The following is a 16125-nucleotide window of genomic DNA, read 5'->3' on the forward strand; positions in this document are numbered from 1 at the left end:
ACATACATGCATACACACAAACAAACAGTAGAGCAAACAACTGGGTAAACATAGAAGAGTTCATAATACAATTGAATAATCTATCAACAAACTTTTATTAAGTGTCTGCTATACTCCAGGAATTAGATTAAATATTGGAGATTCAAGTACAAAAAGGAAAGCCTCTGCTCTAAAAGAGTTTATATCTAAATAGATGAAGAAATGATATTTCTACACTGGAGATCTAGAGTAAAATTAATTAATCAACCAATATTTATTAATTGCCTACAATTTGTCAGACTGTTTTATGCACCATGGATAAAAAAGGGACAAAAGATGGTCCCTACCTTCAATGACCTCACAATCTAAAGGAAGAGATGACAGCAACAAGAAAAAAAATATATATATATATTACATACAAGGTAAATAGGAAATAACCAAAGAAAAAAACAAAAGGAAGAATTAATAGGGGTTGGGAAAAACTTCCTGTAGAAGACAAGATAATAATCAGTCCTTAAAGGAAGCCAGGGAAGGCAGAAGGTAGGAATGATTATGGAGAGCATTGAAGGTATCAGGGACAGCCAGAGATAATGCCTGGAGTTAAGAGATGGAATGTCCTATTTGTGGAAAAGTTAGGAAGCTGTTTTCACTGAACTGAAGAGTCCATGTTAGGGAGTAAGGTGTAAGAAGACTCTAAAGGTAGAAGGGAGATAAGTTCTAAAGGGTTTTTAATATCAAACTTTCAGTTTTGCATTGATAAAATGAGAGAAAAGTCTAGAATAGGAAAATTATTTTTCCCCAATGATTATTTGTTCAACCAAGTGAGCTTGATCTTTAAGATAAAAAAAAAAAGTCAATCACTTCTAATCATTCTTCTTGAGCAAATCATAGTTGAATAGGATTTTTCAAATTCAAATTTATTTAAAAAACTCTATAAAGGTAAACAGGTCCACACAATATGAAAATGCCAGGTGATTAGGTAAGTGACTATTCATAGGTTGCACACAAGAGACAATAGTGTTGTCCCTAGGAGTCTCATGTTGTATAATGGGCACTGAAAGAATAATGCGAGAAGAGTAATGGGCATGGGAATGAAGTGACTTATTGTTTCTCGCAATAAAAGCACCATAGGGGGAGGTCTTTCAAATTAACAACATAGAAAAATAGGGCTTAGAGAGGATCATATAAACTATACTTATATGGGACTTGGCAGTGAAAACATAATACATATAAGTTAAAATAGAATCAAGGGAATCAGAGCTACATCAGGCAAGGAAGGGGAAAGGGAATGTTTGTTTTTAGAGTGGAAATAAAAATTGCATTACTTTCAGCAAAACAAAGGGCAAATAACAAGTAATTAAACTATAAAGGGTAGGGCTGGGAAAAGGACTGAAAACACATTGTTTTAAGCTATAGGTACCTAGTGTCACATTATATATGTGTGTGTATGTATGTATTATAAGAGGCTTTTATGAGGAAAAAGCAAAATTTAGAAAATTGAACCCTGAATATTAATGGTCTGAACCTGCCTATGAAAAAGAATATAATTATAAAATAAGAAAGCCTAGTAATTTTCTAGTACAAAAAGTGCATGAAGATTGAAAATTAAGGGTTAAAACACAATTTATTATGCCCTAATTATACTCTTAAAAGCTGAAGTGGTGATTCCATTTTCAAACTAAGAGATATTAAAGATAGCTTAAATAGAAATAATTGCCCTGAATTTTTTCCTAAAGAAATATAATATACAAACTATATAAATTTTCTCATAGAAAAATGATGGAGAAAGGACAAGGATGTCAATTTTCCTTCCTTAGTTATCAACCTGGTTCAACAAGCCATTGCTGCAATGAGAGCAGATGATGAATTAAGTATCAAAAATATATTTTAACCAATGTTGGAAAAGTCCCAACTAACATTGGCAAAGCCTTATTCTGAATTTTCAACATCAGCTGGTGGGCCAGACATGTGGGCTGGAGACACAGATGGTCTTGCCATACTGTGCACTGGGTATTGTTTATCTAGATCAAATCTTGCAATGTAATTTGTTCAAATTAATACACAGACAATACTGTCAATTCATTTGACCCAACATTATATTTCTAGGTCACAGCTTCAGACTGTACTTATTTTTAGGTTGAATTCAAGCAAAAAAAAATCCATGGCTCTGTCCATCTCCCTGACACTCTGGATGAATAAAAGTTTTATTGATCATCTAACTAGCAACCAATCTAGCTTCTTCTCTTACTCTGAGACAGCACAAAATTATTGGAATAGGCTATTTAGTGTAGAAATGCCTTTCTTAGTGAATTATAATTATAGTTTATAGTTAACAAATACAGAATCCTAGAGTTTGCTTTTTTTACAATAACCATATTAGGTAAGCCATAGAAATAATATTATTCTCATTATATTGATGAGAAAAACAAGGATTAAAGAAGTTATGCAACTTGACTGATAAGAAGCAAGACTAGGACTGAATTAAGGTCTTTGGGCACTATAATCATTTAGGATTTAGGATTGGAAGGGGTATCTAATATAACCTATTTTTACAGATGAAGAAAATGAGATCCCAAAAGAGGTCATGTAGGTAGCCAGTTGCAGATAATGGAATTCAAATTTCTGTCCTCTGACTTCCATCTTCAGAGCTCTTTCCTCTATTTTGCTTCCTGAATTGTTATTAGATTAAAGTTCTACTATGATTAATTCAGGGGCAACTAGGTAATGCAGTGCCTTTGGTCCACCAATGAGGATTGGACTGATGATGGGAACATAACCCCTTCAAAAGCCACTATGGATTCCTAGTAACTGATCATTAAAGACTAAAGCCATTAATGGGAGGAAATTGGGATAGGAGGAAATCAACCTGGATCAGAGTTAGACAACCTTTCCTTCTGTATTGACATGCCCAAGTCTATTTAACAAGAGAGAGTCTACTTCAGTCTCTGGTAATATTCTCTCTTATCATCACCTATCAACAAGAGGGACATTACAGTTGGAGCTAAGGTAGAGGTGGTTAAACGTTGTCTGTTATAGAAGAAAGCAGCAGTCAATGTCTTATTGCAGCTTATCAATCAATCATTCAGCCACTAAATGAGCATTTATCAGATGCTTTCTTTATGCCAGACTGAAGATTGCTGGAAAGCCTATATATTCCACTGAGATCCTTGCAATATCAAAAGAAAGTTAAGAAGGCAATCACCAGAACATTGAACAGACCTACTATGGTGGACATATGGCTCAAAGTGTGTCAGGATGGACAGGTATGAACGAGGGAAAGGGAGTTACAATCTTTATCATTGATAGAACCATCACAGATACTTGAGAATATATGAATAGCTGAATCTCCGTAAATAGAACACAGGTTTTGGAGATAAGAATTTAGTTCAAATCCTTCTTCTGTCACAAGCTATGCAACCCCAGGCAAGACATTTAACCAATCAGTGCTTCTATTTCCTCATTCACAAAGTGGGAATAATAATAACACATAGGTAAAGAGCCTTGAAAACCTTGAAGTACTATGTATTTGTGATCTATTACCATTATCATCATTCTTATTTTAATACTGTGATTCTTATATCTGAAATACTGGAAAACATCTAAAATAGTTATGCCAATGCTATATTTTGTGAATAAAGTTTATAATAATAATAATAGCTAGCATTTACAAAGTACTTTATAGTTTGCAAAATGCAAATATTTTTCTCATTTGATCCTTCCAACAACCCCAGAAAGTAGATGCTATTTTAAACTTCCATTTTCCAGGTGAGGAAACTAAGGTGTACGGAGGTTATTTGACTTGCCCAGGATCATACAACTAATAAGTATCTGAATCAGGATTAAAAGTCAGGTTTTATTGACTTTAGATCCAGTGTTCTATTCTCTGCTCCATCCTGCTTCCTCTAGTTTATAACAGAAATATTCCATTGGGACACCCATTTGCTTCAACTAGATTGTAAGCTTTCTGTGGACAGGGATCACATCTCATTTAATAGTAATAGCTTATATTTACTTATTGCCTTGAGGTTTAAGAAAGTGTCTTGCATGTACTGCCTCATTTGAACTTTGAGAAAAGTCAAAGGGAGATTTCATTTCTCTTCACCATGAAGCCATCTGTCATTGTTACCCGATATTTTCTGAATCTTGGAATGCATTCTCTATTAGTACTATGTTATCGGTATCCCTTACATTTTTGGAGGGTTGGTGGCATGGTCCCCCCCCCCATATGGAAAATTTGTATAAAAATTTTGGCTCTGCCTTCATACCAGAGAAGATGTCTGAATTTTTTTCTTTTTCCTTCATGGAGTGTTGATAAAATTTGAACGAAGTGTTTGATCAATATGTTGATCTTGTTTAATACCACATATATATTTTATGCATTTCTGAGTTTTCTAGTTTATCTGCTAATCTTTCTATGTCATCTGTGGCTTCCACAAAACTCTCCCCAAATTCCCATTTAACTCCTTATGCCAAGCTGTCACATATCAAAACTATGATGGGGAAATTCAAGATGTGAAAGTGATACTTACATTTATTCTATTCTTCTTCTTCTATTTATTCTTTGAGGAGGAATATTTCTTGTGCAAAACACTGCCACTTTTGAAAGAAACTTTAGGTTTTGGTTTGTTTGTTTTTTTTAATACAAGAGAAGAACTTCAATAACAACCCTGTTCTCTGAGTTGAATGAAAATGCAATTTTACTTTGTAAAATGCTTTAATCCATCCTAATGTTTTATCCAAATGACAGGAGATGATTAGACCCCTCAATTCCTACATAGGTAATGAAGGCCGAAAGCTTTTCAAGTTCGAATCTTATGTAACGCAGCCTGATGAAAAATGATCAAACCTCAGCATGAATCCGTATTATCACACAGAGCTTTTGGTCTCTAAATGAGCTTTTGAAATGAATACATCATTGAGCTGAAATTATTTTCTTCATCTTTAAGGCAACTGGCGTTCTCAGATTTTGTAGCTGAGATGATGATTTATTCATTTCCTCTCTCTTGCCTTTAGTATACACATGAGGAGCTTGCAGTCTAAATGTGTGATGTGGGTTTTACTGGGCATCTTCTGACATTCTCTGATCTAGCAAAAAGTCACTTGCCCAATCTTTAGTCATGTATCACAAATAACCCTGAATATTTCTGTGCTAAGACTTAAAGGTTTGAGACTATTATTATCTTGCCCAAATACCTTTAGAATCGATTTCCTTGCAGAGAAAACAGGCTTCTCCCTTCATCATATAAAGCTCTTCACAATTAAGTATGACTCAAACTGACCTTTTCAGACCAATTTCATATTAATTTCTTCACAATCCTATATTCTTGCCTAAATGGTTGAATTTGTGTTTTCCTGCCCTTTGTCCTACCTTTATGCTTTTACATAGATCATCTCCAATACTGAAAACATATTCAAACCTCCATTTCTTAAACTTGGTCTTCTCTTGTTCTCAAATAATCTTATAAATACTTGCTTTTAATGTGTTTTTTTAAATTTCCAGTTAAAAATAAACTTCTTGAAGGAAGAGAACATCTTCTGGTTTTTGCCTCTGTTTTTCCAGTGTCAGGCAAAGTGCCTTACATAGAGTCAGTGAAAAATAAATATTCAATGGATTTCATTGTTCCTCCCTAATTTTGTGGATGGCACCATCAGCCCCCCAGGTACCCAGGGACAAGACCTTTGAGTCATCCTTGATTCTTACTCTCTCTCATCCACCATATCCAGTCAGGTATCCATCATTACATTCTATTTCCATCATATTTCTCCTATTTGTCTTCTTGTCACTCAAATAGCCATCACCCTGGTCCAAGTCCTCATCACTTCTTGCCTGACAGTTGTTGTCTAACTTGTCCCTCTGCCTCAAATATCAAATCTTGTGAAATGACAAGATAACATTCCTAAAGATTAAGACCTACTATGTCCCTCTCTTATTCTAAAATTTCCAGTATGTCTCTACTGCCTCTCGGGAAAAATACAAATTCTCTCATTTGACATTTCTAGCCCTTTCCTATCCAGCTCTAACATAATTTTTCAGACTTACTAGTATTATTCTTATGAGCAACAGCTAAGTGGCACAGTAGAGAAAGTGCTAGACCTCAAGTCAGGAAAACCTCCATATGGGTCTTCCTTCCTATATTTAGTAACTGTATGACTATGGGCAAGTCATTTACCTGCTCTTTGCCTCAGTTTCCTCATTTATAAAAGTGGGGATAATTTTAGGGTCCACTTCACAGGGTTCTGTGAGGACAAAATAAATTAAAATATATAAGGCACTTTGCAATTCTCAAAGCACCATGTAAATGTTATCATTATTATTTACTCCTCTTAGTTCATGGCCAAATTGTCCTTCTTGCTCTTGGTGATACAGCATTTGCTCTTTCTGTGCTTTTTTCACAGACTCTGACTCAGGCCTGGCATGGCCTCTCTCCTCATCTATATCTCTTAGAATCCCAAGTTTCCTTTGAAACTTGGCTTAGGGAACACCTTCTGCATTAGAGCTTTCCTGATTTCTCTAGCTGTTAGTCTCCTCTCATCAATTTGCCAAATCACTTGGTATTTAGATTATTTAAAAAAAGAAAGTGCCTACTAGGTGAGACACTATATATAAGGTTAATATTTTTTTGATTTGTAAGTTTTACAAAGCTTGGGTTTTTTTCTTTGTTACTTTGTTAACTAAGGGGTTACTTTCTGAGAGGTGAGTGGGAGGAATAAATATACATTGGTACTTAAGTGATGAAAAAGCAAAAGCTAACAATAAAACATTTTAAAATACTTTAAAAATTACTTATATGCACCTATGCTTCATTTTTGAGGGCAGGGAGTGCTTCATTATTCTCTTTAGCACGTAGTCCAGTTCCTGGAACATAATTGATGCTTATTTAGTATTTGTTGACCGATTTTTAGGAAACAAACAAAGAGGAAAGAAGAATGTCTTAAAAAGAAGTAGAGTTCATGGTCTAAAGGTATTTGGAAAAGGAGAGAAAAACTCATCAATAAGGAATCAATCCAGAGAACCAAAGAGTTTGTTGTTGTCCGCCCCATTAGGTGAGTTGTTCATTTATATGGATTTGGTAATAAAGAAAATCATCTGTGAATTTGGCCAACCTCTGAAGGCATGTTGAACATTTCTGGTGACTCGGGTCCACTTCAAAGACAACTTGAAAGCTCACTGTGCTGGTGATGTGCCACTGGGAACAGTAAAAAACTGTCCTTACCATTTGTTCTAAAGACAAGCAATCCACCTTGGACACCACTTTTGCCTTGACAAAAATATAAGCAGGCAAGTTCTGCTATGAGGCAATAGAAATCACATCTATTTCCTTAATGAACTTGCCAGAGCCAATTATGGGTCAGTGACATTCCCAGCATTCATTAAACATCAGTGCCAAGTAATCATTATTGATGGCACAAGATCCAATTCATGGTTAGTATAAATATGGAAAACCTCAGTAACCATTCCTTCGGTGCAGAAAAATGTCCAGGAAGGGAAAGCACAGACAGATGCTGTCATGGGCAGAAGGAAAATGAATTATAAATTAATATTTATAAATTATAAACTAATTTTAAGTGACTTGGACATGGCTTTTCCTTGGAGGTTGGAAATCTTTACAGAAAAGATCATTAGATACTTCTACCCTCTGAAATATGAATCCTATTTACTCTTTATCATCATCATTCTTGACAAACATTTGTTGAATCATCTATTATGTGCAAGGAACTCCTCTGAGCCTTCTTAAAACTGCTTACATGTGTAAAGAGCAAACAGTGCCTGAAAGGTTTGGACAGCAGTCTCCAGAGGGAGCAAATCCAGAGTATGAGGGCTTTTAGGGCTGAACTAGAAGCCAGGAAGCCCTATACCCTTACCAGCTATGATATAAGAGGGCAAATCTCTTATTCTCGCTGAGTCTGTTTCCTCATCTGTAAAATGAGGATAATTATATCTATAGTATCTACTTCTTGGGATTGTTGCGATGCTGAAATGTGATATTTTTCTACCTTGAGAGTGCAAAACAAATAACTATTATTATCTTCATCATTACTCAGTCTATTAATCAACAAATTTAAGGTCTCCTATGAGGAAAGCAGAGTCAGCTAAGTGGCTCAGTGGATAGAGCACTGGACCTGAAGTCAAGAAGCCCTGAGTTCAATTGTGACCTAAGATGCTCACTAGCTCTGTAACTCTGGACAAGGCACTTGACAAGCCTCTGTTTGTCTAATCCAATGGGGAAGGTAATGGGAAACCACTCTAGTATCTTTTCCAAGAACATCTGTCATAGCTGAGCAGTAATGAGTCCTTCACTTAGGGGATGCAAAGACAACAATCAGAGAGTTCTGTCATTGGGGAGATTATACTCTATAGGAGGAAAACACTATATAAGTGAATCTACACACAAGGTAAATACATAATAATTTTGAGATGGTGGCAGTAGAAGGTAGGGGAATAGGAGTCAAGAGAAGCCTAACTAGGAACAGTTAGATGACTCAGGGGATAGAGAGCCAGGTTTAAAGATGGGAGATCCTGTGTTCAAATCTAACCTCAGATACTTCCTAGATCTCTGACCATGGGTCACAATTCCAGTTGTCCAACCCTTACCACTCTCCTTCCTTGAAACAATACAATGGGTGGTAGGAATATTGACCCATAAAATGGCAAATCCATGAATCCATTCAAATTTCCAAAGCTTTCCACATAAAAATGTTCAGAGAGAAGGAACATATTGTGAATTGCTCTAGGTTCTACATCCCAAGACACAAAAGATTGACAAATACCACCTGTGACAGGATTCTAAGTAATAAATAAATTAAAGATTGTTGGCTGAAATGAAGACCATTGACTCTTTTTATTGAGGAAGCTAGGTGACAGGCAATGGATATATCACTAAGCCTGGAGTCAGGAATACCTGAGTTCAAATCCAGTCTTAGATATTTACTAGCTGTGTGATTCTGGGTAAATCACTTAACTTCAGTTTCCTCAATGGTACATGGAGATTAAAACTGTATCTACCTCCCAGAGTTGTGAGAATAAAATGAGATAATGATTATAAAGGAGTTCTTCTCTATGTGAACTCTACAAAATGCATGATATTGAAGCTGAGGGACTGAATGCTAGATGATCAAGAAGTAGGGTTTTGATCTTAAGGGTAAAAGAAGGAAGAGAACACCTAGAAAAATGTTCTTGATGTCCCCCCATAAGTGAAAGGGCAGAGACACAAGAGAGTCAGAAGTTATGGCAAAAAGTTTGTCTGAACTCCAATAGTGGCCATTTTTTCTTGGAAACTCAGGAAATATCAGAATTTTTGGAGATGGAGCCAAATGATGTAATCTAGATGTTATTGAATCTTTTGTGGACACAGAAGAGTGTACTAGAGAGATGAATGATCTTATATTCAGAAAACCTGACTATGGGCATAGGCTCTGTGAAGATTAAATTTAACTCTCCCCTGATTGTGAAAATTTAACTCCCCTGCCCATTTTTTAGATTTTAGATTTCATCACCAAAGATAGACGTAAAATGAGAGGAAGGCACAGGAAGTGACACAAAAGAAAGTGTCTTTAAAAGTGAATTACAAGTTCCTCAGTGAGTTTTTACTTAGAGTTCTACTTGGATTTGAACTTCCTGTGAGGGACAGTTCTTCATTCTTGAGGAATTGAGTCTGGAGAAGGATCTACTGACTGGACTGAGACCCTATTCCTGGTGACGCTATTCTTAAATCTCTTCCTTTGTACTGACATGTGGTGAGTGAAAAGGTTGACTCTTAACTGATGTATTTTCTGGAAAAACTAGCCTCAGGAGAGACCTACCTCTTGAGAGAGACTTCCCCAGATCATGGGCTTTGCTGAGGCTGCTAAGGACTAACTCTTCCTGCCCAGGTTGAACCAAGGACTGGGAGTAAATTACTTAGTGCTTAGGCTAGATATCTTACCCAATCCTCTCTCTGATTTTCTTACTTAGCTCTTCCTATATTTTGTAAATAAATTGTAAATAAATCTCTTTGGAATTAATATAAATTTCTGGCAACTCTATTTTAAAAATGTAATCTAGTCCAACCTTTTTTAATTAAAAAACAAAACCTATTTCCCCCTTAAAGCTCAATATGAGATGTGAAAGACTGTGAACAAATTCTTGGTCTTTCTCTACCTCAGTTTTCTCATTTGTAAAAAAAAGCAAATAATGCTTTCATTACCTACCTCTGGGAAATGTTGTGAGAAACCTTTATATAACTAAAATGCTAAAAATGATATATACATTAGAATATTATTATTTTAGTTATTGTTATAGACCTTAAATATCAGCTTGTTTGGTGAACTAGAAAGTAAAAGTCTAAGGATAAGAAGAAGGGAGGGTTTAGCAGCTCAGTTTTTAATAATGATCCTTCAATTTTAATTCTACCAGGTAGTAATGACTTTTTTTGGCAAAAATTGTCCTACTTTTGCCTTAAAATCAATACTGTGTATTGTTTCCAAGGTAGAAGAATGGTAAGGATTAGGCAATGGGGATTAAATGAGTTGCCCAGGGTCACAAAACGAAGGAAGTATCTGAGGTCAAATTGGAATCCAGGACCTTTTATCTCTGTGTGTGGCATTCAATCCACAGAGCCACCTCAATGTCCTCATAATACCTTTTAAAAAATGTTTATTGAAAAATTTTGTTTTTACAAACACATTCAATGAGCACTGCATTCTAATAAAGAAAACCAATTAAACAAAGACAACCAATCAAAGATAACATATCTGAGAGCATATGTAACATTCTAGATCTCCAAGCCTTCCCTCATCCCACTTCTGAAAGGAAAAAAAGGCTTTTCCAGAACTAGGATGAGTCTATACAAAATGCATCTTCCTTAGAGTAGTCTTTTGGTTTCTATTATTAGAGTAATTAATTGAGCAATCAGCAAGCATTTATGACGTTTGCTCATACTTGGCACTGTGCCAGAGGCTGGAGATATAAATGCAAAGCATGATGCAGTAAGAAGCTAATGGGGAGCCAAGACAATAGATAAGAACCATCTACAGAACATATATAATGGTTATATACATATCCGGAATGTGTATATGATATTATATATTATATGGCATATGCTATATGTATATGAAGTCATTAAATATTGGTTATTTGGGAGGACGATACTGGCAATCAGGGAATTTGGGGAAAGCTTCAAGCACGAGGTTATTTTAGAAGGAAAAGAGGGACTCCTTGAGATGGACGGGAGGATGATGAGTAAGATTCAACCATGGAGGTTGGCCAATGCAAAGGCTCAATGATGAGTGATGACATGTGTTAGGAACAGAGAATCCAATTTACTCGTCTGAAGATTGCTGGAGATGGAGAAATAATGTACAAAGAGGCAGTGACAATAGGTTGGAGCCTGGTTGTGAAGGGATTTAAAACAAGAGTTTTTATGTGATCCTAGAAGCGATTGAGGGGTGTTGGCATTGTTTTGGATAGAGGCATGATACGGTCAAATCTTTGCTTAAGGAATAGAATTTGGGTAGCAGTATGGAAGATGGATGAGAATGAAGAGAGACTTGAGTCAGAGAAACACTGTAGTGCCTTTATAGTCATCCAGGTGAGAAGGCATGATTAGAAAGACTCAGATATATTGGGTGGGTGTACATATACCTGCATGCATACAAACTGGACTTTTCTGTCTGACTTCTATGTGATTATCTTCAGGAACTAAAGAACATGAGCCAAGTCCAACCCAACTACTGCCCACTATCACTAGAATCTGGGCAAAGGAATTCTTGGCAGGAAATGGATCAGGGTTAAATCTACAAATGAATCTGGGAGAAAATGCTTGGTTTATAATTAGTCATTCAGATGCACAAACTTTGTGTCATCTCCATTTCTCTCTCTTGACCCCTTTTTTCACAGCTTATCAGGTGCCAGGTTTTAACCTTTGATTTTTTTTAACCATTACCTTCCATCTTAGAATCAATACTATGTATTGATTCCAAAGCAGAGGAGTGGTGAGGGCTAGGCAATGGGGGTCAAGTGACTTGCCCAGGGTCACACAGCTAGGAAGTGGCTGAGGCCACATTTGAACCTAGGCCCTCCTGTTTCTGGGCCTGACTCTCAATCCACTGAGCCACCCAGCTTTCCCAATCCCATTTGATTTTCTTTTACACTCACATTGCCTTCAGACTAATTCCAGCTCTTACCAGTTCTTGACTAGACTTTAAAAAAAATCTTTACTGTTGGTCTTAGAATTGATACTATTCATTTCAAGGCTGAAAAACAGTAAGGGATAGTCAATTGGGATTAAGTGATCTTCCCAGGGTCATTCAACTAGGAAGTGTCTGAGACCAGATTTAAAACCTGGGCAATTCATCTTCAGGCTAGGTTCTTTACCCATTGAGCCACCTCACTGTTTCTCTTGAGTAGAATTATGCGGTAGCCTCTTCACTGGACTCCTGGCTTCTCCTGTCTCTCCCCCTCCAAAAAACTCTCAGAATAATTTCCCAAAGCACAAATCTGACCTTAGTTCAATAGCCTTCAGTGGTTCCATCTGCCTTCAAGGAAACATGGACATCTCTAGTGCCATATGGGGAATCCCCAACTTCAGCTGTTTACAGACTTTATTTGGCCATGATTCACAGCCAAATAATATTATTGGAAGAAAGCTAAGGTTAAAAGATTAGCCTGAGTTATAAGGAGGAGCCTTCAGGCTGAGATCCATTGTCCAGTTGTAATAACTGGCCCAGTCAGGTATGCAGATGCAATTACATAAACAGATATATGTATTCACACACATTTTTCATATAACTCCACCAGCATATAAGAGCATATATACAAACACTCACAAAGAATGCACACAAACACATGCACACATTTGCATTCTCTATAGCTTTTATCCAACTATGGGATTATAAGGATTTGGATTGTTCTAGAGTTTTACCCCATTCAAATTTTTCCTATTTTTTAAAACAAGGATGCCCTTATCCCATGTGAAAATTCTTCTCATTAGTGTTCCATATATTTAGGAAAGTAGACATATATCTCAATAGTTATTGCCAGGGGGTCATTGGTTAGTGCCTTTTACTTGCTCATTTTTTTTGTAACAATCTGTATAATTTCTTACACATTTCAGATATTTCTTTTTTACACATGCCTTGATGGATTGAGGGATCAGCATGGAGTTTAATTTAGATCTTAATCTAATTTTAATTAGATTAAATTAAATTAGAAGTAAAAAGGAAAACATCAGTTTTTGCCAGGTCTTTTTTCTTTCCATTTTTTTTTGCCCTTGTATCTCATTTATTATTTACTACTTATACATTTAATCCATGTGTGCTGATATTTTAATAAAGAGTTATATTATTTTAAAAATCAATAATAAATAATTTAGGTGCTTTCTCACCAGAGTTTAACTTTGAATTATGGGACCTGGGTTTGAATCTCATCTATACTCCTTATCACTTGTGTGACCTAATACAAGTCTCAACCCTCTGGACTTCAGTTTCCTTATCTCATCTCAGAGGTAACTGTTCATCTATTTAAGAAAATCTACAGTGAACTTTCAAATCATAATCCCCAAACCATGTGTAAAGAATGTGACATTCCTGGGTCTTAAATCCCAGTTTCTTTTTTTTTCTCCTTTCTTATATGGCAGAGATATGATGCTGAAAAGAAAATGGTGTTTTCCAAAGCTGATTTAGGAGGCAGCTGCCAACATCTTCCCATCCCACACAGCAAATGCTATAGCAACCCTTAAAAGCATCATTACAAAGGCTTCTTTTCTCCTTTTAAAGTAACTAAAAACCCTTCTGAGGATAGTGAATCTCAGAGAAGGAGCTTCCCAAGGCAGTATTCAGCATAGAGCATCACCCTTCACAATTCACTAGGGAAATGAATCACTTGGCTGCCAAAGGGAATGAGTGCTGCAAATAGGCAAATTTGTCTTATTCCTTGAGAGAGATGAATGCACATTGGGAATACCAATAGATTCATATACAAGATAGACCTAAATGCTTAAATGAGACTTTAAAGGAAAGGAATCCGATGGCGAGCCTTTGTTAGTAAAGTGAGTTTAAGGTTAGCTTTAGAGATCTTCCAAAGATTTCTTTGAATTCATCTCCCATATAGATTTGTGAAGCATTGTGTAGGGAAAATGTACTGAGTTCAGGGTGAGAAAACCTGAATCTGAATCCTGTCTCTGCCATTTATTCCCTGTGTAACCATGTGGAAGATACTGAAATCTATGATGCTGCCATATATGTCCATCAATCAGTCAATTACCATTAGCCAGGCACTGTGCTAAGCACTGGGACTGGGGAGACTGAGGCTCTAATTTTATCGGCATTTACATAATTAATAGGCAAGCAGATCTAATAAATAGAAGAATATCTATGCATATATCCTTGCCTTATTTCTTTATCTTTCTCTAGAGCCCTTTCTCTTCCCTTCTTCCTTCTCCATCTTCTCTTCCTTTTTCCTCTTCTCTCATTCTAGCTCTGTCTCTATCTCTCTTAGCTATTATTTCATCTTTGTGAGAAAACCCTTTATTACTGCAGTTTTGGCAACTGTTTTGTGACTTGGAGTCCTATGGAGTCACCTGGGAAATTGAGAAGTTGTATGCTTTGCCTGGGGTCCCACAGTCTCAAGTTAGATGTAATGGTTTGGAATTAGAATCAAGATCTTCCTGACTCTGGAGCTATCTCTGTTTCCTTGACTGTCCCATGCTGCCTCTCATTAATATATTCAAAGAAAAAGATCTAGATAAGGAAAGTCCTGGAGTTTTACTAAAATAGAAGCTCTCAGATGAGGAAACTCTCTCTACAGGGCAGGTTGTCACTTTCCTTGCAATTTAAAGTCTTAGAGAGTTGCCTAGAGCCCTGTGTCTTTCAGTCATTTTTCCAGGGTCAGGAAGCCATTATGTGTAAGAGATAGGATTTGTGCCCAGGAAATCTTAGCTCAAATCAAGCACAAAAACTTTACAAAATACCTAGTTAGAAGGAAATTTTGAATTGATGAGATCCCAGGTCCTTTTGAGATTTTAAAGTTTCACTTAAGTGACTGACCAGAGTCAATGCTAGAAAGAAGTTGTTGGAGACTCATCAGAGAAGGCACAAACAAACATTTTAACCATTCTCATCCCTTCCTGTTTTGTAAGAGCAGATTCAACTGTTGGAAGAAATCCTAGTGATCTTGTCTGGCCACAGGAACCTTTCTTCTTCTCACCTCCCCTGATCCCTGAACTCCCACTGAAGGTGCTGAGACTTCTTCATCTTTCAGGCCCCGCAGTCAACTTTGACTTACTGTCTTCTGCACTCAAACCCTTATTTCCTATTCCCCCACCCATTTTTTTACTCTTCCAAATACCTCTGAATACCCTGTCTTTGTACCCATTACTATTCCTTTATTTTTCTTTCAATCTATGCCCCTTTACAGATACTCTAGACAACAAACATACATTTTCTAGGGTTTATAATAAGGAAAAAAGATCATACTCAAATTCAGAAATAATATAATATGGTAAAGCAATGAGATGTTTATAAAATAAATCAACCTAGTCCAAGACTAGTTAGCCTGGGAAAAACAAACAAAAATGCTTAACTCAGATTAAATTCAGTAACCAATAATTTTGGTCTTAGAGAATAGTTGATGAAACACATCCTTTTCTTCTTAATAAGGAGATGGGGAACTAAAGGTATGGGGGACTGGAGACCCTGTCAGATGCACCTACTTTATAATTTTGTTTCATTTTGACCCTTCTTTTCAGAAGGGGGAATTTAATGTGAATAGTGACATATAGGGATTTTCCTGTGTTATAAAAATTAAAAAGCATCATTTTATTTATGATGATGACCCTATATATTTGGTAATGTATAATAAAGTTTTGCCAGGTTTGGCAGACATACTGGTTCTCTCTGGCACATAGTAGGTGCTAAGTAAATGGTACTTGACTAAATAACTTGACTGAAAGTAGCATTCCACTCTGCCTGCTCTGTTCAGACATGGATGCATCTTCCCTTCCAAATACATTCACACTACCTTTGGGATTTCCCCACATGGGTTCCTCCATTCTTTTCATCTCAGGTACATTCCTGTTTAATCAGGAATCATTCCTATGTCATGTAAAGCTTTGGGATTCTCCACTTGTAGTATGACATAATATCTTAACAAACAAAGAACATAGCTAGACA

General features: G+C 36.3%; 1 protein-coding gene across 3 annotated transcripts in view; it reads right to left on the reverse strand.

Annotated features, from left to right (window-relative positions):
• The window catches only part of GPR149 (G protein-coupled receptor 149), a 91890-nt gene that overhangs the window by 14963 nt on the left and 60802 nt on the right, over positions 1 to 16125 (reverse strand). The window lies entirely within an intron of this gene.

The sequence above is a fragment of the Monodelphis domestica genome, chromosome 8 (genome assembly GCF_027887165.1).
Source record: "Monodelphis domestica isolate mMonDom1 chromosome 8, mMonDom1.pri, whole genome shotgun sequence".
Taxonomy (NCBI): Eukaryota; Metazoa; Chordata; class Mammalia; order Didelphimorphia; family Didelphidae; genus Monodelphis; species Monodelphis domestica.